A 26,251-nucleotide genomic window follows, 5' to 3' on the forward strand; every position below is an offset into this window, starting at 1 on the left:
ATGTTAGTTCAGTTGCACCCTTAAACCCTCCATCGTTAAGGCTACTATAAACAGACACAGTAACCTCTCTATAATGTAGAGTTTTGGGATTTTATTTCAATTACAATCACGATCCATACATTGGTCTGAATATATTTATCCTAAAACATTTTCAGTAAAATCATTGGCAATACCAAACTACTGTGCTTTCTTTCTAAAGTCATAAATAGTTTTTTTTATATTCATAGCAACCCAAATGTTGCTGTGAATAAAATAACTAAAATGTATTCATTTTTGATACATTTGATATTTGTAAATTTTCCTCCATGTAGAAGGATTTCAGACACTGCTGTTTTGTGCAGCATGATCCAAACTCATATAAAGGCTAAATAAACATCTCATTTCCTGAAGTAAACAATCATCATTATTTATACAATAACCAATTTAAGTGTATAATTTTTTTTAAGTATTTTAAAACACTCCAAAGTTTTTATTGCCATTAATTCCACCAAAATTCCTTACAGTTTTATTATAACGGAGGAGTTATAAGTGTGTGAGTTGCTCTTAGTAACCAATCAGATTTCAGATTTTATTTTATTCAAACAGCTGAATTCTGATTGGTTGTTTTGAGCACCTACCATAATTCTTTTGCGTTATTTACGATAAAATGAATCTCCCATATTATATTTCCAATTTGGGAATGTTACCCATAAAAGAGTGTGTCTGAAAATATCTGAAAATCAGTATTCTAGATATTATAGACAGCATAATTGTGTTTGTACAATATGATATTATTACTAAGGTATTATTACTAAGGTACTTAAAATTTTAGCTTAGTGACATTTGGAATTTGCAAGAAACAGTATAATGCATTTTACTTAATTTCTTGCTTAAAGGAAATTTTGGAATTTGTAAGAGATGCAGCTGTAGGTTTAAATCATAAGACAAACGTACAGAGATAATGACCAACAGTGATAAGAAAGTGTTTCATTAAGAAAAATGTGCATATCTTTATTAATAAAAGTATATCTATAGAAGATTTTAGCTTTACCATGTTGTTCTACAAAAAAAAAAAGTACCTCCTTGTGCTGGTTCTGAATGCGTCACCTCCTGGAAGCTTCTATAAGGTACATTAGTTGTTTGTTCTGTTTTTGATGTTTTATTTTTGTTTTTTTTAAACAAACTATCCAACAGCCCTTGAAAATGATTAGGAAAATGTAGCACCACAAACACGGTATCAGCACCAGCCAAATGCATATCTACTTCATTGAGATCTGTACAACACAACACTCTTATTGTTAACAACTAATATACAAGCTTGTGGCCGGTTAGCAAAAGTTTAACCTCATTTCGATTGACGTTTCCCTCTATTTTTCATCGTAACAACAGCCATGAATAATAAAATACCACAAAATCCAAAGCACCAGCCATTATGTGTATTGCTACACTAGGCACTAGCACCAACTTACTTGTCTTCCTCTATTACCACTGCCATTCCTCTCAGGACCAGCCTAGACTCATAAAGACCCTCTAATTACTCTTGATTTACTATTATCAAGTCAGTATTATAAGGCAAAACGATAGATCCTTATCACATTTCAAAGAAAATACACATTTGGTTAATATTATACAGCTCTAACAGTCATGTTTGTAACATTATACTGTATACTTAGCCTTGGTGGCATATAGACCAAGGCCATCAAACCAGGCACTTACATAACATTGTTAGATTTTTATTATCAATAATAATAGTTATGTCACCAGATTTCTTTACAGCACCAAATGTTCATAACTTAATTGTACCTCCTATCTTGTGGGTGTAATGCACCGATAGGGTCCTTGTTACCTGCCACAGAACTGCATTGATATACTTTTCTTAACTTTTCTTAGTAACTAGTGTAGTCTGTAGTTTGAAACCTTTGAAAAGTCTAAATTGGTAAATATAGTCCTAGTGTAATAAGGCAATTGTTGAGAGACATGTCTGTAGTTAAATATAGAGAAAATTGTTGGAAAATATAAATACTTCCGCTTGTCAATCATACTTTCTAATAGAACCTTAATAACGGACTTAAAAAACGCACTGATTCATGAGCTATCCTTTCATTTTATTCATGAGATTGTATTACTTTTTTTTGCGCTCATAATAAAGGGCAAAAGTGTGGGAGCCTTCTTTATTTTAATAGGAAAGTGTGTCACTGCTATAGACAGTATACTCAGAATATGCACATGGTGGGTCTCAAGAAACCTGTGCATGTACTCAAACAGCTGTGCAGGTACTCAAACAACTGTGCAGGTCCTCAAACAGCTGTGCGGGTACTCAAACAGCTGTGCAGGTACTCAAACAACTGTGCAGGTCCTCAAACAGCTGTGCAGGTACTCAAACAACTGTGCAGGTCCTCAAACAGCTGTGCGGGTACTCAAACAGCTGTGCAGGTACTCAAACAACTGTGCAGGTCCTCAAACAGCTGTGCAGGTACTCAAACAACTGTGCAGGTCCTCAAACAGCTGTGCAAGTACTCAAACAGCTGTGCAGGTCCTCAAACAACTGTGAAGGTCCTCAAACAACTGTGCAGGTCCTCAAACAACTGTGAAGGTACTCAAACAGCTGTGCAGGTACTCAAACAGCTGTGCAGGTACTCAATCAACTGTACAGGTACTCAAACAGCTGTGCAAGTACTCAAACAACTGTGCAGGTACTCAAACAACTGTACAGGTACTCAAACAGCTGTGCAAGTACTCAAACAACTGTGCAGGTACTCAAACAACTGTGCAGGTACTCAAACAGCTGTGCAAGTACTCAAACAACTGTGCAGGTACTCAAACAACTGTACAGGTACTCAAACAGCTGTGCAAGTACTCAAACAACTGTGCAGGTACTCAAACAACTGTACAGGTACTCAAACAGCTGTGCAAGTACTCAAACAACTGTGCAGGTACTCAAACAACTGTACAGGTACTCAAACAGCTGTGCAAGTACTCAAACAACTGTGCAGGTACTCAAACAACTGTACAGGTACTCAAACAGCTGTGCAAGTACTCAAACAACTGTACAGGTACTCAAACAGCTGTGCAAGTACTCAAACAACTGTGCAGGTACTCAAACAACTGTACAGGTACTCAAACAGCTGTGCAAGTACTCAAACAACTGTGCAGGTACTCAAACAACTGTACAGGTACTCAAACAGCTGTGCAAGTACTCAAACAACTGTGCAGGTACTCAAACTATTGTGCAGGTTCTCAAACAACTGTGAAGGTCCTCAAACAACTGTGCAGGTCCTCAAACAACTATGAAGGTCCTCAAACAACTGTGAAGGTCCTCAAAGAACTGTGCAGGTACTCAAACAGCTGTGAAGGTCCTCAAACAGCTGTGCAGGTACTCAAACAACTGTGAAGGTCCTCAAACAACTGTGAAGGTCCTCAAACAGCTGTGCAGGTACTCAAACAACTGTGAAGGTACTCAAACAGCTGTGCAGGTCCTCAAACAACTGTGAAGGTCCTCAAACAGCTGTGCAGGTCCTCAAACAACTGTGAAGGTCCTCAAACAACTGTGAAGGTACTCAAGCATAAAGTAAAGTAAAATTACTGGTGACAAAGAATGTGTTCTTTACTGTTTCATGGTATACATTCCTGATTCATGAGAAGATGTGAGTATCAGTTTAGAGGTGACATCAGTCCAAGAAATTAAGTTTTACTGGATACAATCTAAAAAGATCCTTTGTGAGTAAGCACATGAACCTCTAGTCTAGAGAAACTTGAGCCATGTGCTATTCAAAGGATCAAGTTATTTCACACACTGACTTAGGTAAGTGCCTGTTTGACCATTTATTTACATATACACCTCTTCAATAAAACATCATCTGAAAACATTATACTTGATCATAAGGTTAAAAATTTACATGTAAACAAGGTACAAGAGTTTTGTTGTAAAAAAAGAAATAGCTGATTTGGTTTGCACACACTGCGCTGGTTAACCGTAGTTGACCAAAAATGAGGCTTCTTGTTTATTACTCTGTACTTCAAGCAAGAGCCAGATCTCCGAGCTCGGCTGAATAATGACAAGGTTGTAGTAAATCACCCTTACAGCACCTACAACCATTAAGGCTGTAGCAGATAGAGATAAATGAACACGATAAACCTTAAGTAATAGTTTTCCTTGATTTTTTTTTTTTCGAATAAAGATAATAAATCAGTTGACAAGTAAATTTTGCCTTCACACAAGCAATAAAACAGATCAATATAAATGTAAAAAAATGACACTGCCGTTAATGGTACAGAAAAGTGTTTAAAGAGGTTGAAAAGAGGAATGCCTTATGTACAATAAATAGACTCTAGTAGGTACTTACAATATATTCTACACATTCTTTGTATTAGACAAACTTTTAAAAAATCCACACATCTGCAAACAAACTTCTCAGTCGGGAAGTAGTCGCAACCCTGTAGTGTCTAGTGGTATTGTTATGACCGGGACACTATGGGTTTAGCTTATTGCTCTCCAGGAGAGCGTCACCACACTGCACACATTATAATCAGGCCATTGCACATTCTCCCAGACATTGCTGGCTAGTGGCAGCTACCTACTGAAATGCTGCCCCTTCCCATTATCAGAGGATAGTAAGGTTGAATGTTCATTGCATGCACTGAAGCTCAACCATCATCAGCCTTCAAAGCCAATTCTTAGAACTGCTCCTTCATCTGCACTTCATGTTTAGCACAGGAATATCCTCTTCATCATCAGGCACCAATGGCTTCAATGTCTCCTCATCACGAGGACACCATACTTCCTAACCTGAAATAGAGGAATGGACAATCATTTGTATTATATATTTATACAATACAGGACACAGTGACAATATATCATGCCAGTACAGTTCTGTCAGTATATTGCTCTTTTCAGAACAGTAAGAAAAGGTATAATCATGAGTCCCAAGAGATGCCTGTTGCTGTTATGTACAGGGCCGTCTGTTTGGAAGGTGTCTGGCACGCTATGGCTGATATGAGCGCACAAGCTAAACCACTTGAGGTTCTTGTAACTTGGGACCTTTCAGACTAGGGAATGGGGTTTGTTTATTTTCTAACCGTTTGGGACATTTCTGAGTTTAGGGATTATGTTCCTGTGTGAATATATTCTCTTTATCCCTGAACGAGTAAGGTGTCAGTGAACTATTGTACACTGGTGAAAGGGAATCTGTCAGCTGCAGTTTATGACACTGTTAGGGCAAAGAGACACATGGTATCTTTTATTTATTATATTTAATAATGCTTTTGTTTTCCTGGTGTCATGTGTCAGGCGTTCCCAAGCCCCTAAAGTTCAAAGGTTTGGAATGCCTCCTCTCTCCCCCTCCGAGCCAGTCCCTACTTGATTGACAGTCAGCTGGAAGCCGAGCCCTGTTGCCAAATCCTGTTCCTGTGCTGGGCATACAAATTGTGAGCAGGTGTGTGATTGGAAACATAGCTTGGCTTCCATCAAGCAGAGATAGGATGGGAGGGAAAGCAAAGAGGTGTTCCAGCCCTCAGCATTTTAGGGTCTGGAAACACTTCATGACAATTGGAACCAGATAGATAAGATAGATAGATAGATGAGGTACCATGTGTCTCCTTGTCCAAACAGCTATCTAAGAGTGTCAGCAGTGCGGAACATCAATTGCAGATGACAGCTTCTCTTTGAGTCCAGGTATCAGCTGACATTAAGGACAACCATTATTATCTTGTTGCATAATATCAGTACCAACGTTTACCCTATAATTATTGTGAACACTGAATATGTAAAACAAAACAATACAATACGTTTTTGCTTGCCTGTTTAGAATAAACATTTCATGCATGTTGTGATAAGAGGGAACAGGTTTGATGTAAGTGTTGGTAAAAAGCTTCATATTAGTTGTAGGAAGGCTTTATAAACCTGCACTTTAAAGGGGTACTCCGGTGGAAAGTTTTTTTTTTTTTTTTTTAATTAACTGGTGCCAGAAAGTTAAACAGATTTGTAAATTACTTCTATAAAAAAATCTCAGTCCTTCCAGTACTTATTAGCTGCTGAATACTAGAGAGGAAATTATTTTTTTTTTTGGAACACAGTGCTCTCTGATGACATCATGACTACAGTGCTCTCTGTTGACATCTCTGTCCATTTTAGTAACTGTCCGGAGCAGCATATGTTTGCTATGGGGATTTTCTCCTACTTGGACAGTTCTTACAATGGACAGAGATGTCAGCAGAGAGCACTGTAGTCATGATGTCAGCAGAGAGCTCTGTGTTCCAAAAAGAAAATAATTTCTTCTGTAGTATTCAGCAGCTAATAAGCACTGGAAGGATTAAGATTTTTTAATAGAAGTAATTTACAAATCTGTTTAACTTTCTGGCACCAGTTGACCTTTCCACCAGAGTACCCCTATAATATAACAGTAGTTATACAGAAGAATGTTGTGGATTATGTTGGATTCTACTGCTAGAACTAGGCACTGCTTCAAGCCCAATGCTAATATTAACCACTTATGTTTCTATACATAAGACATTGTCCAAGTGTAGAAAAAAAAGAGTACATGTACATGGGTTGTGTCTGATCGTACATGGCACACGGTACATCTGAATTGCCCTTTTTTTTCTCTGAAATATACACGCTTGAGACAAAATAAGCTTTCTGCACCTATTTTGTCTTTTTTCAATGACTTAGAAAAATTAGACATCAAAACTTGTCTTGTCAAGCTTCAATGGGCACTGTCAGATCCAAAAACTTTTTATATGTTGTTACTGATGAAAATTTAAGACCATTTTGTAATATGGTTGTTCAAATTTTTTATTAAAGAAAACGGCTTCTGAAAATCCCACCACTAGGGGTCCCCATATATACTGGGACACTAACCAGTCCTGAGTCATGGACAAGAGATGACTCATGGACAAGGCTGCATAAGCAGACACACCAATCACCTCCCCACACCACAAGGATGGACACCCCCTTCCCCTGAGAGGATTGTGAGCTAATGAAACAGGTGTTTTTATAATAAATATAGGTGATAGAGACCTAAAAATTAGACATACATGGTCAGCATTAGGTACTAAGTAAATTTTTTTTTTTTTTTTGTGGGATCTTACAGGTATGCTTTAAGGGTAAAAGTAGATTAGTTGTATTAAAAAGAGCCCATTTCATACTTTCGAAGGTGGCTGGGGTAGGACCTCCATCTATATTTGTAGTAGACTACATTTTTACATGCATTATAATAAAAATGTAATTTAGATGTATATTCATATATGAAATTCTGTCGCAATATTTCAGCGTGTCATCTGTCATTTGCAACGTGGATTTGCTATTTCAGTGCTCAGGTTATGTATTTTTTGTATATTTTACATTTTTATTTATATTTTTTTCTGGGTTCGTTATGGTTTTTTTTCCCCCCCCCAGAAAATTAGTGTATATTAACTTGGAAATGAAATGGTGATGTCACCTTATTTTATCCAAATCACTACTGTGACTTTTTGCAGCGACTTTATGTCCAACCAAGCTGTTATGCTTGTAATAAAATGGGGAAAAAAACATGAAATATAGTCATGGTCATTGTTATGTCTTGGCCGATAAACATTGTGAGCCCCAAAACTATAGCTGCAATCTGTTTATTATACTGCTTGTACCACCGGGGCTCTGGTTTGTTATACAATTACATATGTGCATCTCATTTTATTTCTCGGACATAAATTTGGTGGGAATATCTGGTCATTGCCAGACATTACATCAGATCGTCCTATCCATCACTTTTTGTCTGCTGGAGAAACAGTGACACAATATCAACATAATGATTCTCATTATTTATAAGGATGGAGGTCACATTCAAGTATAGGTGAAAAATAAATGTCCACACTAGGTATGGCTAACTATATGTGCATTATGACCTACACAATATAAAGGCATATACATATTTGCACACACATTTTGATTTTGGAAATGTACATGCTTCATATTTAAACACAGGGTGTCTTAGTAGTGTAACTGTCTAGCAACTGTTTCCCAACCAGGGTGTCTCCAGCTGTTGCAAAACTACAAACCCCAGCATGCCTGCACAGCCTTTGGCTTGTAGGTTTGCAACAGCTGGAGGCACACTCATTGGAAAACAATGGCCTAGCATGTTGCTCTAAAGTCTACTAGTCGCATAGCTGTAGACATCTATTTACTTGGGTCTATTATGAGTGTATCGGTCTATCCCTATGTTCACGACCACTAGTTGTGTAGCTGTATAGCTTTATTTTTTTATTTAATTTTTAAGTAAATTTGATGACATTTTTTCTATGTTGTTGAGCCTATTAGTAATGTAGCATTATAGTGCTTTACTTAAGTTTATTACTTTTATGGCTGTCTAGCACTTTGTGCATACCGATAGTGTAGCTCTCTAGCTGTTTCCCTGGGTCCATTATTATTGTAAGTGTCAAGTTCTTTGCATGATCCATTAGTAATGTAGTTGTTTAGGTCTTTCCTGGGGTCTGTGTGTAGTATAGTTGCCTCTGTCTTTCCTTGCATTTATTAGTAGTTTAGTTGTCTTGGTCTTTCCTGAGGTCTATTAGTATTTTAGTTATCTAGCTCTTTCCTGGTCTTTATTAATAGTGTAGTTGTCTAGCTTTTCCTGGGGTTTATTCGTAGTGTAGTTGTCTAGCTTTTCCTGGGGTTTATTCGTAGTGTAGTTGTCTAGCTTTTCCTGGGGTTTATTCATAGTGTAGTTGTCTAGCTTTTCCTGGGGTTTATTAGTAGTGTAGTTGTCTAGCTTTTCCTGGGGTTTATTAATAGTGTAGTTGTCTAGCTTTTCCTGGGGTTTATTCGTAGTGTAGTTGTCTAGCTTTTCCTGGGGTTTATTCGTAGTGTAGTTGTCTAGCTTTTCCTGGGGTTTATTCGTAGTGTAGTTGTCTAGCTTTTCCTGGGGTTTATTAGTAGTGTAGTTGTCTAGCTTTTCCTGGGGTTTAATTAGAAGTGTAGTTGTCTTGCTTTCCTCCAGGGTCTATTAATAGTGTCGTTTTCAACTCTTTGCTTAGGTTCATAAGTCGTTTTTCCTAGGTTTATTAAATTCATAAATAGCATAGCTGACTAGGGCCTATTAGTAGTGTAGTTGTCTAGGGTCTATTAGTAGTGTAGTTGTCTAGGGCCTATTAGTAGTGTAGTTGTCTAGGGTCTATTAGTAGTGTAGTTGTCTAGGGTCTATTAGTAGTGTAGTTGTCTAGGGTCTATTAGTAGTGTAGTTGTCTAGGGTCTATTAGTAGTGTAGTTGTCTAGGGCCTATTAGTAGTGTAGTTGTCTAGGGTCTATTAGTAGTGTAGTTGTCTAGGGTCTATTAGTAGTGTAGTTGTCTAGGGCCTATTAGTAGTGTAGTTGTCTAGGGTCTATTAGTAGTGTAGTTGTCTAGGGTCTATTAGTAGTGTAGTTGTCTAGGGTCTATTAGTAGTGTAGTTGTCTAGGGTCTATTAGTAGTGTAGTTGTCTAGGGTCTATTAGTAGTGTAATCATCTAGGGTCTATTAGTAGTGTAGTTTTCTAGGGTCTATTAGAAGTGTAGTTGTCTAGGGTCTATTAGTAGTGAAATCGTCTAGGGTCTATTAGTAGTGAAATCGTCTAGGGTCTATTAGTAGTGTAGTTGTCTAGGGTCTATTAGTAGTATAGTTGTTTAGGGTCTATTAGTAGTGTAATTGTCTAGGGTCTATAAGTAGTGTAGTTGTCTAGGGTCTATTAGTAGTGTAGTTGTCTAGGGCCTATAAGTAGTGTAGTTGTCTAGGGCCTATAAGTAGTGTAGTTGTCTAGGGTCTATTAGTAGTGAAATCATCTAGGGTCTATTAGTATTGTAGTTGTCTAGGGTCTATTAGTAGTGTAGTTGCTTAGGGTCTATTAGTAGTTTAGTTGTCTAGGGTCTATTAGTAGTGTAGTTGTTTAGGGTCTATTAGTAGTGTAGTTGTCTAGGGTCTATTAGTAGTGTAGTTTTCTAGGGCCTATAAGTAGTGTAGTTGTCTAGGGTCTATTAGTAGTGAAATCATCTAGGGTCTATTAGTAGTGTAGTTGTCTAGGGTCTATTAGTAGTGTAGTTGCTTAGGGTCTATTAGTAGTGTAGTTTTCTAGGGCCTATTAGTAGTGTAATTGTCTAGGGTCTATAAGTAGTGTAGTTGTCTAGGGTCTATTAGTAGTGAAATCATCTAGGGTCTATTAGTAGTGTAGTTGTCTAGGGTCTATTAGTAGTGTAGTTGCTTAGGGTCTATTAGTAGTATTTCTGCAGGGGGAGAGTGGTGCAGTTGCCCATGGCAACCTATCAGAGTGCTTCTTTCATTTTTAACCCCTTAATGCAAATCAATGTACATTTACGGCCATTTGCGGCTCCCGAGGTATGACGCATGCTCAGCAGGAGAGCGCGCATCATACCCTGTGGGTCCCGGTTGCTATAAGCAACCGGGACCCACAACTAATGCCAGACATCGCCGATCGGGCTGATGCCTGACATTAACCCTTTAGACGAGGCGATCAAACTTGATTACTGCGTCTACAACTAAAGTAAATAATGCCGGTTAGCTCATCGGTGCTGTTCGGGACCGCAGCGGTGAAATCTGAGTATCTGATCGCCGAATGACTGCTCTGTGCCTGAGATCCAGGCAGGAGCAGTCAAGCGGCAATAACAGTGATCAGTGTTATGCTATTGAATAACAGTGATCAGTGTATTAAATCAGTGTGTGTGCAATGTTATAGCCCCCTTTGGGAGCTATAACATTGCAAAAAAAGTGTAAAAAAATAAAAATTAATAAAGATCATTTAACCTCTTAAGGACCATGGACGCGTAATGGCCCTTAACCGGGTATGACACGGGCTCCTGACTTATTCCTGCAGCTGGGGACCTGCGTTAATAGCCGACATGCAGCAATCGCCGGGGGCGGCTATTAACCCTTTAGATTGCCGCTGTCAAAGTTGACAGCGGCGTCTAAAGGTGCCTGTATTCAGTCACTGGTGGTCCAGTGGGGGGGGGGGGGGGGGGCGCGGGGGCGCGATCCACTGCTGAGGTAGCCTTACCTCTCCTTCCACGGCGGCTGCGGCTCTCTGAATGATACAGCCTGGCAGGACCAGGCTTTATCATTCGAGCGCAGAGCACACTGATCACTATGGTTCTACACAACCATAGTGATCTGTATGAGGAATCTAATGATTCCTCCTAAAAGTCCCCTAATGGGACTAAAAGTGTAAAAAAAAAAAAAAAGGTTAAAAAAAGTTTAACACACACACATTAACCCCTTCCTTATCAAAAGTTTAAATCACCCCCCTTTTCCCAAATTCCATATAAATAATATATAAACATAATAAAAATAAACATATGTGGTATCGCCGCGTGCGTAAATGTCCGAACTATAAAAATATATCATTAATTAAACTGCACAGTCAATGGCGTACGCGTAAAAAAATTCCAAAGTCCAAAAGAGCGTATTTTTGGTCACTTTTTATATCATGAAAAAATTAATAAAAAGCGATCAAAAAGTCCAATCAATACAAAAATGGTACCGATATAACTTCAGATCACGTCACAAAAGATTAATGCTCGTGCCGCCCCATACGCAGAAAAATAAAAAAGTTATAGGGGTGCAAAAACGGAAAAACCCGTGGTCCTTAAGGGGTTAACCCCTCCCCTAATAAAAGTTTGAATCACCCCCCTTTTCCCATTAAAAAAGTGTGTAAATAAAAATAAACATATGTGGTATCGCCACGTGCGTAAATGTCTGAACTATAAAAATATATAATTAATTAAACCGTAAAAAAAATTCCAAAGTCCAAAATAGCGTATTTTTGGTCACTTTTTATACCATAAAAAAATTTATTTAAAAAGTCAGATCAAAACAAAAATGGTACCGATAAAAACTTCAGATCACGGCGCAAAAAATGAGCCCTCATACTGCCCCTATACAGAGAAATAAAAAAGAGGAAATTTTTCAACATATTAATAAATTTTTGTGCATGTAGTTATAATTTTTTTTTGTAGTAAAATAAAATCAAACCTATATAAATTGGGTATCTTTGTGACCGTATGGACCTACAGAATAAATATTAGGTGCAATTGTTACCGGAAACTGCACTGCGTAGATACGGAAGCCGCTAAAATTCACAAAATTGCTTTTTTATTTTTTATTTTGCCCCACATATAATTTTTTTCTGGTTTCACAGTAGATTTTGTGGTTCAATTATTAATGGTATTACAAAGTAAAATTGTTGGCACAAAGAAAAAGCCCAAATATGGATTTTTAGGTGGAAAATTGAAAGTGCTAGGATTTTTATAAGGTGAGGAGAAAAAAACTAAAGTGCAAAAATGAAAAATCGCCAAAGAGGGAAGGGGTTAAAGAGACGTGTGAAAAATGAAAGAAGCCATCTGATTGGTTACTATGGACAACTGCACCACTCTTCCTCTACACAGGTTTTGATAAATCTTCCACTTAGAAGTGTAGTTGTTTAGGGTCCGTTGGTAGTATAGTTGTCTAGGATATACTTAGTAGTGTAGTTGTCTAGGATATACTTAGTAGTGTAGTTGTTTAGGGTCCGTTGGTAGTATAGTTGTCTAGGATATACTTAGTAGTGTAGTTGTCTAGGATATACTTAGTAGTGTAGTTGTTTAGGGTCCGTTGGTAGTATAGTTGTCTAGGATATACTTAGTAGTGTAGTTGTTTAGGGTCTGTTGGTAGTATAGTTGTCTAGGATATACTTAATAGTGTAGTTGTCTAGGATATACTTAGTAGTGTAGTTGTCTAGGATATACTTAATAGTGTAGTTGTCTAGGATATACTTAGTAGTGTAGTTGTCTAGGATATACTTAGTAGTGTAGTTGTTTAGGGTCCGTTGGTAGTATAGTTGTCTAGGATATACTTAGTAGTGTAGTTGTTTAGGATCTGTTGGTAGTATAGTTGTCTAGGATATACTTAGTAGTGTAGTTGTCTAGGATATACTTAGTAGTGTAGTTGTTTAGGGTCCGTTGGTAGTATAGTTGTCTAGCATATACTTAGTAGTGTAGTTGTTTAGGGTCTGTTAGTAGTATAGTTGTCTAGTCTTCTCTTGGGACTAGAAGAGCAGTTTTTAAGATCTTTGCTTAGGTTTATAAGTAATGTAGTTGTCTAGCATTGAGACTAGACAACTGATTCTATTCCTAGAGCTTCACTTTGCTTGGTACTGTAGCTAATTTATCTTTTTGCATTAGTAGTGGATTTTTATAGTTATTTGCATATGTCTATGTAGTTGCTTGGGACGGTTAGTAGTTTATTTTTCTTGTTCTTTGTTTTAGTCCAAAAGTAGATTAGCTTCATAGTTTTGCATGGGTATTTGAGTTCTGTATCTTAATTGGTCTTTATTAGCACTTTAACTATCTAGTTGTTTGCTTGTACCCATTAGTCATTTAATATTGTAGCCCTTTGAACGACACTATTAGTAGTACAGTCTGTTGTTAATTACATGACACGTTTATATCTGCTATATCCATGTGACTTTGGGACAAGTGTATTAATTTGCAGTTTTTCACAAATTTCAGTAACCTAACAACAATGATAAATTGACTCTTTGTATTTCTTCTGTTGGGTATCTAGACTAGTATTTTAGGACAGTCCAAAAGCAGCCCACATCTCTAGTCAAACATTACAGTGGGGAGTCAACTCTATATGACAGTAATTCATTATTCAGCCAGCACTACCCCATATTTTGGTGTATTACTGTGTGTTATGTCATTTCTTGTGTTTTTGGTCTGCTTACTGTCCCCAAATTTATCTAGAATCGTTTATTTGAAGGTATGGTTGGTCTAACGTGCATTATTTGTCCGTTGCGATTACTGCATTACATAATATCTGTTGTAAAAAAAAATGTGTATAAGCTTACGAATGTCCTAGATTTAACTGTTTATTGTCTATGTTGTGTCAATTCCAGTGGTATAATTTGCTGTACAGCTGAATAAATTAACTTTTTTTATTCATTCAGCTGGATATTTGCTAAGTATACCACATTTTAGTTGACAATCTTTGCAGCTTTTTCTCATAATTTTTATTATATGGCTTAAATGTTTTTCTACTTATCTATACTAACAGGCAAATCTCAGCTTGGTTTAGACTTAAACCTTTTTAATATAATTCATAAGAAAATGTTATTTCCTTTTTATAGAAATTATGGTTTATAAAATCATGGCTTTGTCCAAGCTGAAGCACAGGCATGAACAAAGTCCAGTAGATGAGGATGAGGGTGGGCTAGCACTCCTCTGTGCTCTCCTTTCTGATAGCACTCCTCTGTGCTCTCTCCTGTCTGATAGTACTCCTCTGTGCTCTCTCCTGTCTGATAGCACTCCTCTGTGCTCTCCTGTCTGAAAGCACTCCTCTGTGCTCTCCCCTGTCTAATAGTACTCCTCTGTGCTCTCTCCTGTCTGATAGTACTCCTCTGTGCTCTCTCCTGTCTGGTAGTACACCTCTGTGCTCTCTCCTGTCTGATAGCACTCCTCTGTGCTCTCTCCTGTCTGATAGCACTTTTCTGTGCTCTCTCCTGTCTGATAGTACTCCTCTGTGTCTCTCCTGTCCGATAGCACTCCTCTCTGCTCTTTCCTGTCTGATAGCACTCCTCTGTGCTCTCTCCTGTCTGATAGCACTTCTCTGTGCTCTATCCTGTCTGATCAGTAGAGAAGGAAGGTGGGATCTATGATTCGTAAAATTGCGGCGCTAAGAAGCGCTCCTTTCCAGTGTAGAAGTGTAAAACAAAGAAAAACAGGCGCTCCCTTGTGGAGAATCAACGGGATCACAGGTGTGTGGGAGGGGAGGGAAAAAGTAAAGGCTCACCCTGCCAGGTTGTGTGCATTCCCACACAACCAGGATATGCGTTTGATAAGATGATCCTGGTCTGCAGCCTTCCTAAAAACAGTAAGGAGTATGGCAAAGTTCGAGGAGGATAGGAATTCCGGCGCTGAACAAGGAGGAGACAATGGAGCCAGGTGTGTAACGAACAGATTTAATTCAATGCGACGCGTTTCACCGCGCTTGCGCGGTTTCATCAGGCATCTGATCAGCCTGATGAAACCGCACAAGCGCGGTGAAATGCGTCGCATTAGATTAAATCTGTTCGTTACACACCTGGCTCCATTGTCTCCTCCTTGGTCAGCGCCGGAATTCCTATCCTCCTCGAAGTTTGCCATACATCTCCTTAGTGCAGAAGTGTAGAATTGTCATCCACAAAGTCGGGTATTTCATAAAGCAAAAGAGTATTTATTTATGCAGGTAATTACAAGGGATAACACGTTTCTAGGGGCGGAGACCCCCTCTTCGTCAGATCCAAATCATTTGGATCTGACGAAGAGGGGGTCTCAGCCTCTTGAAACGCGTTATCCCTTGTAATTACCTGCATGAATAAATACTCTTTTGCTTTATGAAATACCCGACTTTGTGGATGACAATTCTACACTTCTACACTGGAAAGGAGCGCTTCTTAGCACCGCAATTTTACGGATCATAGATCCCACCTTCCTTCTCTACTGATCAGACGTCCAGGACCAGCTCCTGAGACAACCAGGTGCCAGCAGCCCTTCCACCACTACGTGCTTCCCAGGGATCTGGGATCAAAGCTTACAATGGTGTTGTGTTTGTAACACAACACCCCCAGGTGAGCACACTAAACTCTGTTCACCTATACACATTTTTTACATCACAGAATCATGACACATTAGTGCGCTTTTTCTTCTGTTTTCTTTTTCATATATCTGAGTCTCTCCTGTCTGATAGTACTCCTCTGTGCTCTCTCCTGTCTGATAGCACTCCTCTGAGCTCTCTCCTGTCCTATAGCACACCTCTTTGCTCTCCTGTCTGATAGCACTCTTCTGTGTTCTCTCCAGTCTGATAGCACTCCTCTGTGCTCTCTCCTGTCTGATAGTACTACTCTGTGCTATCTCTCCTTTTTGATAGCCTCTGTGCTCTCTCCTGTCTGATAGTACTCCCCTGTGCTTTTTCCTGTCTGATAGCACTCCTCTGTGCTCTCTCCTGTCTGATAGTACTACTCTCCTCTGTGCTCTATCCTGTCTGATAGGACTCCTCTGTGCTCCCTCCTTTCTGATAGCACTCCTCTGTGTTCTCTCCTGTCTGATAGCGCTCCTCTGTGCTCTCTCCTGTCTGATAGCACTCCTCTGTGCTCTCTCCTGTCTAATAGTACTCCTCTGTGCTTATTCCTGTCTGATAGCACTCCTCTGTGCTTTCCCCTGTCTGATAGTACTACTCTCCTCTGTGCTCTCTCCTGTCTGATAGGACTCCTCTGTGCTCCCTCCTTTCTGATAGCACTCCTCTGTGTTCTCTCCTGTCTGATAATGCTCCTCTGTGCTCTCTCCTGTCTGATAGTACTCCTCTGTGCTCTTTCCTGTCTTATAGCACTACGCTGTGCTCTCTCTTGTCTGATAGGACTCCAATGTGCTCTCCCCTGTCTGATAGTACTCCTCTCCTCTGTGCTCTCTCCTGTCTGATAGTACTCCTCTGTGCTCTTTCCTGTTTTATAGGACTCCCCTGTGCTCCCTCCTGTCTGATAGGACTCCCCTGTGCTCTCTCCTGTCTGATAGCACTCCTCTGTGCTCTCTGCTGTCTGATAGGACTTTCCTGTGCTCTCTCCTGTCTGATAGGGCTCCTCTGTGCTCTCTACTATCTGATAGGACTCCTCTGTGTTATCTCCTGTCTGATAGGATTTCTCTGTGCTATCTCCTGATAGTACTCCTCAGTGCTCTCTCCTGTTTGATAGCACTCCTCTGTATTATCTCCTGTCTGATAGCACTCCTCTGTATTCTCTCCTGTCTGATAGGACTTAAGCCATGAGTTATATAAAAATAAAATAGCATTTTCTTATGAAGTATATTAGGAAGGTTAATGTTTTGCCAAGATGTACAACATATAAAAAGTTTTTGTATCTGACAGTGCCCATTTAAGACCTAGAGCAGCACTAAATATTGGATAAGTTATAGTTCTTAGTTTCCTGTTTATATACCTAAATATTCTCTTTAGTACACTGAAGAAAGCAACTTCCCACCCTCATTAGTACATACTTCATCTCTTCCAATGAAAGTGTTAAAGCCATAGTACATACTTCATCTCTTCCAATGAAAGTGTTAAAGCCATAGTACATACTTCATCTCTTCCAATGAAAGTGTTAAAGCCATAGTACATACTACATCTCTTCCAATGAAAGTGTTAAATCCATAGTACATACTTCATCTCTTCCAATGAAAGTGTTAAAGCCATAGTACATACTTCATCTCTTCCAATGAAAGTGTTAAAGCCATAGTACATACTTCATCTCTTCCAATGAAAGTGTTAAAGCCATAGTACATACTTCATCTCTTCCAATGAAAGTGTTAAAGCCATAGTACATACTTCATCTCTTCCAATGAAAGTGTTAAAGCCGCCCATGATGAATTGTAGTTTGATAATATAAATACGGCTGCCTTAGAGACAAGTGCATTTATAAACTGCCCTGGTAATTCAGCCCACAAGGACTTGATGCACAGTCTTGTGATACAGCAAAACTGCAGAGAACAAATCTGTAACTCTATAGGGATTCCATGTACAGTTATTCCTAGAAGGGACGGGCCTCTCAGGACTCGGTGTGCTTAAAATATTTTGTGTGTGGTCTGTGGAGAAATATTTGTTTATAGGTTTACGAGAGTGGGGGAATAACCAGAGAGGAGAGACATGAAGACGCTGTGCAATTTGAAATGGTCATGTTTATGGCAGTCCGCACACTAGATATTTCTTACATGTCATATACTAGGTGTCCCCGTGTCAAAGTTCTTTTATGCGCAGTACATGCATTCCAGTGAAGCTAAGTCATCATACGTGTCCACATGCTGTCATAGGATATTTTACTCATCTGATGTAATTTCCTAGCATTATGCAATACATCACACATACACGATCTGTATTCTGACTAAAGAAAAACATTACACAATGACTTCACAACACTAAACTGTTAGATTATATAAAATTATAGATTATATAAAATTCTATATACTGTTATTATGTTACTTTTTTACTGTTATTATGTTACTTTTATAATACATACATACTGTTATTACTACTACTATATTACTTCAAATATGTAAGAATCTTTAAAACATACATATATATATATATATATATATATATATATATATATATATTTGTACGGAATTGTGTTGTTAGCAACAAGTACAATAGATTAACACAGATCAAGGGGGCAAGGTACCTGTTGGAGTTTATAATGTACTTTATAGAAATTGAATGCCATGAGTTACCCATATAATGTATGGAATCATGTTGTAAGTTTGTGCTCCTAAAACATTATGTAATGATAAGCAAAACATTGGGAATGTCTGATGGCTAGATAACAGACAGATTATATAACTCTCTTATATCAAACTTTATATACTTTTATTACTACTACTTGTATTACTTCAAATATGTTAAGAATGTTTGAAACATAAATATATAAATATATATATATATATATATATATATATATATATTTTTTTTTTTCAAGTTACAAATATAATGTATGAAATTGTGTTGTTAGCAACAAGTCTCATGGGGTAGATTACATTAGATTAACACAGACCCAGGGGGCAAGGTACCAGTTGCATTGTACTACATACAAATATGTTGGTGCTCCTGAAACCTAACGTAAGACTGAGCAATACTTTTAGATTGATAGAGAAACAGATAATATCATTTTTATATACATTTTTATACCAGCGGTCTCCAAACTGTGTTGCAAAACTACAACTCCCAGCATACCGGGCATGTCCGGGCATACTGGAAGATGTGGTTTTGCAACAGCTGGAGGTCCGCAGTATGGAGACCACTGTTATATACTGTTGTTATCACTACATTAGAATTATATTACTAATGGCAATGGCTCAAACATGAAAGAAATGTTTCCTAACTAGTGGGTCTTTAACTGTTCTAAAACTAGCACTCCCAGCATGTCCGGACACCAAACTAGTGGGTCTTTAACTGTTCTAAAACTAGAACTCCCAGCATGCCCAGACACCCAACTAGTGGGTCTTTAACTGTTCTAAAACTAGAACTCCCAGCATGCCCAGACACCCAACTAGTGGGTCTTTAACTGTTCTAAAACTAGAACTCCCAGCATGCCCAGACACCCAACTAGTGGGTCTTTAACTGTTCTAAAACTAGAACTCCCAGCATGCCCGGACACCAAACTAGTGGGTCTTTGACTGTTCTAAAACTAGAACTCCCAGCATGCCCAGACAGCCAACTAGTGGGTCTTTAATTGTTCTAAAACTAGAACTCCCAGCATGCCCGGACTGTCAACGTCTGGTAGTAGAAGTTTTGCAACAGCTGGAGGCCCTCAGTTTGGAGACCACTGTTCTATACCCTTATTACCCCTACATTAGAACTCTATCACTAATGGCAACGGTTTAAACATTAAAAAGAATCTTTCCATAATTTTTCCCAACTAGCTTGTCTCCAGCTGTTGTAAAACTACAGCTCCCAGCATGCCCGTACAGCTTTTTGGGCAACAGCTGGAGACCCACAATTTGGAAACCACTGTTATACACTGTTATTGCCACTACATTAGAACTATATTACTACACTTCAAACATGAAATAATATTTGATGCCTTTGTGTTATTTTGTAAATAACAGTTGGATTGTATTTGTAAATAAACCTGCTACAAGTATTGTGTGACAATAGCTATAGTGGTTAGTTATTATCTAGTGCATTTAGTTGTTTTATCATCTGTCTAGTGCAGTGTTTCCCAACCAGGGTGCCTCCAGCTGTTTTCTTCAGCTGTCCGGGCATGCTGGATGTTCTCGTTTTGCAACAGCTGGAGGCACCCTGGTTGGGCAACATTGATGTAGTGTTCTCTAGGCTTAGCCTGCAGTCACAGTACCTGTTGCTGGTGCTGAATGGACAGCTCCATTGCTCCCCGGGTCCTACAGGCTCCTCTTGCCCTGCATTAGTAGTGCCAGTGCTGCCAGGTGAGTGGCAGTGTAGAGCAGGTAGAAGCAGGTGCACAGCCTCTTTCTGCCCAGGCTTGTTTTCTTCCGCACAGTCAGCTGGTGCAGCTCGTCCCCGACCATCCTGAGCCTGGCAGCTGTCAGCTGGACCCGACTACACAGCTCTCCCGGGCGCTCGGAGCTGCACACACACACCTCTGGCAGGCTGGCATGGAAAGGCAGCGGGCACATGGCTCTACTTTTCTCCAGCTGAGATCAAAGCTCCAGACATGAGGGGGAATGTGTGCTGATCTGTTATTGTGCTAACAGCTCCATTATTAATTCACATGTCACATGGTGGAGTTTAGGGGGAGTTGAGATAGGGAACAAGGGAGGAGAATGAGGAGAGTTTACATCATCTTCCCCCAATGGAACCTTTCCATGAGAGCTGGGAGGTGAGATTAACCCATACCTGCCTGGCTGCTCTGCACCACTACCAGTCTAATGAAGGAAACTGCCTGGCAACAAGCTCCTTGTTTTGCCATGCTTGGTTCTACATCAAGAGGGGCCCTGCAAGTGCAGCACGTCACCTGAAAGTGTCTCTATGTGTATTTATATCCTGAGATCCTGGCATTATGATTGGACCATGGGCAAGCATTGCCCCCCCCCCCCCAACACATACTAACAGACATACACTTACAGACATATACTTACAGACACACACTACAGACACACACTACAGACATACACTTACAGACACGCTACAGACATACACTTACAGACACACACTACAGACATACACTTACAGACACGCTACAGACATACACTTACAGACACACACTACAGACATACACTTACAGACACACTACAGACATACACTTACAGACACACACTACAGACATACACTTACAGACACACACTACAGACATACACTTACAGACACACTACAGACATACACTTACAGACACACACTACAGACATACACTTACAGACACGCTACAGACATACACTTACAGACACACGCTACAGACATACACTTACAGACACACTACAGACATACACTTACAGACACACACTACAGACATACACTTACAGACACACACTACAGACATACACTTACAGACATACACTTACAGACATACACTTACAGACACACGCTACAGACATACACTTACAGACACACGCTACAGACACACACTACAGACACACACTAACAGACATACACTTACAGACACACACTACAGACATTCACTTACAGACACACTACAGACATACACTTACAGACACACTACAGACATACACTTACAGACACACACTAACAGACATACACTTACAGACACACTACAGACATACACTTACAGACACACTACAGACATACACTTACAGACACGCTACAGACATACACTTACAGACACACTACAGACATACACTTACAGACACACGCTACAGACATACACTTACAGACACACGCTACAGACATACACTTACAGACACACGCTACAGACATACACTTACAGACACACTACAGACATACACTTACAGACACACACTAACAGACATACACTTACAGACACACTACAGACATACACTTACAGACACACTACAGACATACACTTACAGACACGCTACAGACATACACTTACAGACACACTACAGACATACACTTACAGACACACGCTACAGACATACACTTACAGACACACGCTACAGACATACACTTACAGACACACTACAGACATACACTTACAGACACACGCTACAGACATACACTTACAGACACACACTACAGACATAAACTTACAGACATATACTTACAGACACACACTACAGACATACACTTACAGACACACACTACAGACATACACTTACAGACACACACTACAGACATACACTACAGACACACACTACAGACATACACATACAGACACACACTACAGACATACACTTACAGACACACGCTACAGACATATACTTACAGACACACACTAACAGACATACACTAACAGACACACACTACAGACATACACTAACAGACACACACTAACAGACATAAACTTACAGACACACACTAACAGACATACACTTACAGACACACGCTACAGACATACACTTACAGACACACACTACAGACATACACTACAGACACACACTACAGACATACACTTACAGACATATACTTACAGACACACTACAGACATACACTTACAGACACACGCTACAGACATACACTTACAGACACACGCTACAGACATACACTTACAGACACACTACAGACATACACTTACAGACACACGCTACAGACATACACTTACAGACACACTACAGACATACACTTACAGACACACACTACAGACATAAACTTACAGACATATACTTACAGACACACACTACAGACATACACTTACAGACACACACTACAGACATACACTTACAGACACACACTACAGACATACACTACAGACACACACTACAGACATACACTTACAGACACACACTACAGACATACACTTACAGACACACGCTACAGACATATACTTACAGACACACACTAACAGACATACACTAACAGACACACACTACAGACATACACTTACAGACACACACTACAGACATACACTAACAGACACACACTAACAGACATAAACTTACAGACACACACTAACAGACATACACTTACAGACACACGCTACAGACATACACTTACAGACACACACTACAGACATACACTACAGACACACACTACAGACATACACTTACAGACATATACTTACAGACACACTACAGACATACACTTACAGACACACGCTACAGACATACACTTACAGACACACGCTACAGACATACACTTACAGACACACTACAGACATACACTTACAGACACACGCTACAGACATACACTTACAGACACACTACAGACATACACTTACAGACACACACTACAGACATAAACTTACAGACATATACTTACAGACACACACTACAGACATACACTTACAGACACACACTACAGACATACACTTACAGACACACACTACAGACATACACTACAGACACACACTACAGACATACACTTACAGACATATACTTACAGACACACACTACAGACATACACTTACAGACACACACTAACAGACATACACTTACAGACACACGCTACAGACATACACTTACAGACACACTACAGACATACACTTACAGACACACACTACAGACATACACTTACAGACACACGCTACAGACATACACTTACAGACACACACTACAGACATACACTTACAGACACACACTACAGACATACACTTACAGACACACACTTACAGACATATACTTACAGACACACACTACAGACATACACTACAGACACACACTACAGACATACACTTACAGACACACACTTACAGACATATACTTACAGACACACACTACAGACATACACTACAGACATACACTTACAGACACACACTACAGACACACACTACAGACATACACTTACAGACACGCTACAGACATACACTTACAGACACACACTACAGACATACACTTACAGACACACTACAGACATACACTTACAGACACACACTACAGACATACACTTACAGACACGCTACAGACATACACTTACAGACACACGCTACAGACATACACTTACAGACACACTACAGACATACACTTACAGACACACACTACAGACATACACTTACAGACACACACTACAGACATACACTTACAGACATACACTTACAGACATACACTTACAGACACACGCTACAGACATACACTTACAGACACACGCTACAGACACACACTACAGACACACACTAACAGACATACACTTACAGACACACACTACAGACATTCACTTACAGACACACTACAGACATACACTTACAGACACACTACAGACATACACTTACAGACACACACTAACAGACATACACTTACAGACACACTACAGACATACACTTACAGACACACTACAGACATACACTTACAGACACGCTACAGACATACACTTACAGACACACTACAGACATACACTTACAGACACACGCTACAGACATACACTTACAGACACACGCTACAGACATACACTTACAGACACACGCTACAGACATACACTTACAGACACACTACAGACATACACTTACAGACACACACTAACAGACATACACTTACAGACACACTACAGACATACACTTACAGACACACTACAGACATACACTTACAGACACGCTACAGACATACACTTACAGACACACTACAGACATACACTTACAGACACACGCTACAGACATACACTTACAGACACACGCTACAGACATACACTTACAGACACACTACAGACATACACTTACAGACACACGCTACAGACATACACTTACAGACACACACTACAGACATAAACTTACAGACATATACTTACAGACACACACTACAGACATACACTTACAGACACACACTACAGACATACACTTACAGACACACACTACAGACATACACTACAGACACACACTACAGACATACACATACAGACACACACTACAGACATACACTTACAGACACACGCTACAGACATATACTTACAGACACACACTAACAGACATACACTAACAGACACACACTACAGACATACACTAACAGACACACACTAACAGACATAAACTTACAGACACACACTAACAGACATACACTTACAGACACACGCTACAGACATACACTTACAGACACACACTACAGACATACACTACAGACACACACTACAGACATACACTTACAGACATATACTTACAGACACACTACAGACATACACTTACAGACACACGCTACAGACATACACTTACAGACACACGCTACAGACATACACTTACAGACACACTACAGACATACACTTACAGACACACGCTACAGACATACACTTACAGACACACTACAGACACACACTACAGACATACACTACAGACACACACTACAGACATACACTTACAGACATATACTTACAGACACACACTACAGACATACACTTACAGACATACACTTACAGACATACACTTACAGACACACTACAGACATACACTTACAGACACACACTACAGACATACACTTACAGACACGCTACAGACATACACTTACAGACACACGCTACAGACATACACTTACAGACACACTACAGACATACACTTACAGACACACACTACAGACATACACTTACAGACACACACTACAGACATACACTTACAGACATACACTTACAGACATACACTTACAGACACACGCTACAGACATACACTTACAGACACACGCTACAGACATACACTTACAGACACACGCTACAGACACACACTACAGACACACACTAACAGACATACACTTACAGACACACACTACAGACATTCACTTACAGACACACTACAGACATACACTTACAGACACACTACAGACATACACTTACAGACACACACTAACAGACATACACTTACAGACACACTACAGACATACACTTACAGACACACTACAGACATACACTTACAGACACGCTACAGACATACACTTACAGACACACTACAGACATACACTTACAGACACACGCTACAGACATACACTTACAGACACACGCTACAGACATACACTTACAGACACACGCTACAGACATACACTTACAGACACACTACAGACATACACTTACAGACACACACTAACAGACATACACTTACAGACACACTACAGACATACACTTACAGACACACTACAGACATACACTTACAGACACGCTACAGACATACACTTACAGACACACTACAGACATACACTTACAGACACACGCTACAGACATACACTTACAGACACACGCTACAGACATACACTTACAGACACACTACAGACATACACTTACAGACACACGCTACAGACATACACTTACAGACACACACTACAGACATAAACTTACAGACATATACTTACAGACACACACTACAGACATACACTTACAGACACACACTACAGACATACACTTACAGACACACACTACAGACATACACTACAGACACACACTACAGACATACACTTACAGACACACACTACAGACATACACTTACAGACACACGCTACAGACATATACTTACAGACACACACTAACAGACATACACTAACAGACACACACTACAGACATACACTTACAGACACACACTACAGACATACACTAACAGACACACACTAACAGACATAAACTTACAGACACACACTAACAGACATACACTTACAGACACACGCTACAGACATACACTTACAGACACACACTACAGACATACACTACAGACACACACTACAGACATACACTTACAGACATATACTTACAGACACACTA

The 26,251-nt window shown here is 39.5% G+C and overlaps 1 long non-coding RNA gene across 3 annotated transcripts in view; it reads right to left on the bottom strand.

The window, feature by feature from the left end:
* Window positions 1-3,067: 3,067 nt before the first annotated feature.
* The window catches only part of LOC130285455 (uncharacterized), a 115,720-nt gene continuing 92,536 nt past the window's right edge, over window positions 3,068-26,251 (bottom strand). For all 3 annotated transcript variants that reach the window (XR_008847335.1, XR_008847337.1, XR_008847334.1), the window contains one exon: window positions 3,068-4,765. This is a non-coding gene — a long non-coding RNA (uncharacterized LOC130285455). The remainder of the gene's footprint in view (window positions 4,766-26,251) is intronic.

Source organism: Hyla sarda, chromosome 1 (genome assembly GCF_029499605.1).
Source record: "Hyla sarda isolate aHylSar1 chromosome 1, aHylSar1.hap1, whole genome shotgun sequence".
NCBI classification, from domain to species: domain Eukaryota; kingdom Metazoa; phylum Chordata; class Amphibia; order Anura; family Hylidae; genus Hyla; species Hyla sarda.